Source organism: Procambarus clarkii, unplaced genomic scaffold (genome assembly GCF_040958095.1).
Source record: "Procambarus clarkii isolate CNS0578487 unplaced genomic scaffold, FALCON_Pclarkii_2.0 HiC_scaffold_131, whole genome shotgun sequence".
Lineage (NCBI taxonomy): Eukaryota > Metazoa > Arthropoda > Malacostraca > Decapoda > Cambaridae > Procambarus > Procambarus clarkii.
Window position 1 is genome coordinate 1,473,670 of NW_027189164.1, and position 2,207 is coordinate 1,475,876.

The following is a 2,207-nucleotide window of genomic DNA, read 5'->3' on the forward strand; positions in this document are numbered from 1 at the left end:
AAACAGGTTAGAATATATGGAAGAATTATTTAACGGTAAGTTCTCCCCTTAGCTTCTTCCTCCTGCTGACCATATAGGTTTGTTATAAAAAGGATCTGGGTTGTATGGGCCAATAGGCCTTCAACATTTACCTTCATTCTTATGTTCTTAACTAATGTAAGAGCGGAGCCTTTGTTCGATAGTTTCATTAACTTTCATGACATTTATGAAACAAAATTAATGACATTCATAAACTATTGGGTCCATTACCTCCCAGCATCACCTGTAGCCAAGTCTGCAAATGGCTATTGCAAATAATGCAAATATGACAATGGGATTTGTTTCTCGGACAGTCAGTAATAAATCACCTAGTGCTATATTTTGCAGCCATACCTTGCTCCATTTACATTATCCTGCACTGTTTTTGTCCCAATTGTATACAATTAATAAATTTTCTGGTATTCGTTGCGATTGCGCAGGCGGGTTGCGAAAGGGATCAGGGGGATATAAGAGATATAATTAGCAAGAATTTAAAACCAAAAAATCAAAACAAAAATATTAGTAGAAAGTCAAATAGGACACTAGGATTAATTAATCGTAGCCTTAGTAATTAAGAAACCTGGTGTTGTTCTTCAGCTATATATTACTACTGTTAGGCCCCCTGTAGATTATGCAGTTCAGATCGTATCAACATACTATGGAATGGATATTAATTTACTAGAACGTGTCCAGCGTAGGATGACGAAGGTATTCTCGCAAATTAGAAATCTGGCATAGTAAAAAAAGATTGACGAAGCTTAAATTACATTATATGGAAAGGCGAAGAATTAGGGTTGACATGATAGGGATGTACAAGTGGGCTAATGGACATAGCAAAGGGATTATTAATAGGGTATTAAAAGTCTCAACACACACAGACGAGGAGTAACAAAAACTTGGTTGAAATATGTTGACTGAACCTCACACTAGAAAGTGATGGAACGACGAAGTTCCGGTCCGTCTTGGACCAGTCACAATTCGATCAACACAAGGCAAAACATGAACAAATGGGTATAAATTTGAAAAGTTTATAATTTAGAAATGGCCTGGGTAAATGTTGGTTTGGTAACAGTGTACACAATTCGAAGGGCAAATTACCGCATAGCATAACAGTTGAAGGATCTCTTGAATTGTTTCAAGCGTAGGGTTTTTATATATATGTGAATGGGGTTGGGTGGATATAAATAGGAACTTCTTCGACGGCGATGCCATCTGTTTTTACCTTCATTCCTATGTTCATATGAATGGACATTCGTATGAACATAGGAATGTTCATATGAACAAAAAGGGATATTAATAGGGTATTAAAAGTATCAACGCATAATAAAACTCAAAACAATGAATATAAACTGGATAACTATAGATATGGGAATGTTCTGGGTAAATACAGATTCGGTAACAGGACTGTCGATTTGTGGACCCTATTACCGCAAAACATAGGGGGATATTAATAGTAGTATTAAAGTGTCAACACAAGACATAACACGAAACAATGAGTATAAATTGGATAAGATTAGATTTATAATAGACATGGGTAAATACTGGTTCGGTAACAGAGTTGTTGATTTGTAGAACCAATTACCGCCTACTGTGGTGGAGGTGGGGTCCTTCAATTGTTTCAAGAGTGGGATGGACATGTATATGAGTGGGATTGGGTGGTTATATAATAGCAGTTGCCTTGTATTGGCCAATAGGCCTTCTGCAGTCACCTTCTTATGTTCTTAACTGTTGCACCAACAGAATCTCATTCTTGCTCTAATGATCCATTTGTGAAGATGTGAGTGGTTGTTTGTGTTGAGATATTTTCCATCAATAGCATGTTGATGTTGTCTCACAATCGACTACTATAACAAAATTTATCATAGTACGGGCTATTGCGTGCTGTAGTGGCTCAGTGATATATCCATTTATTTCAGATACTAGGCAAAAACTCCATGTCACCAGACTTCACCTGATATGATTTAGCTCATAAGGCGCCGAACCAACTCAGACCCTCACTTGCTTCCCCAGTTCTTTCCTGGTCGTGCTGTTTGTTTACGCTCGTCCGTTGTTGTAACCATGGCAAAGACTAATCCATTTGAGAAGAGTTACTTCTCACCCCGCAAGATTCAGATGAGAGAGCAAAATACAATTCTGAAGCTCTCCACCGCCAAAATTTCCAAACTCAGGCGCAGAAATACGTCCTTGCA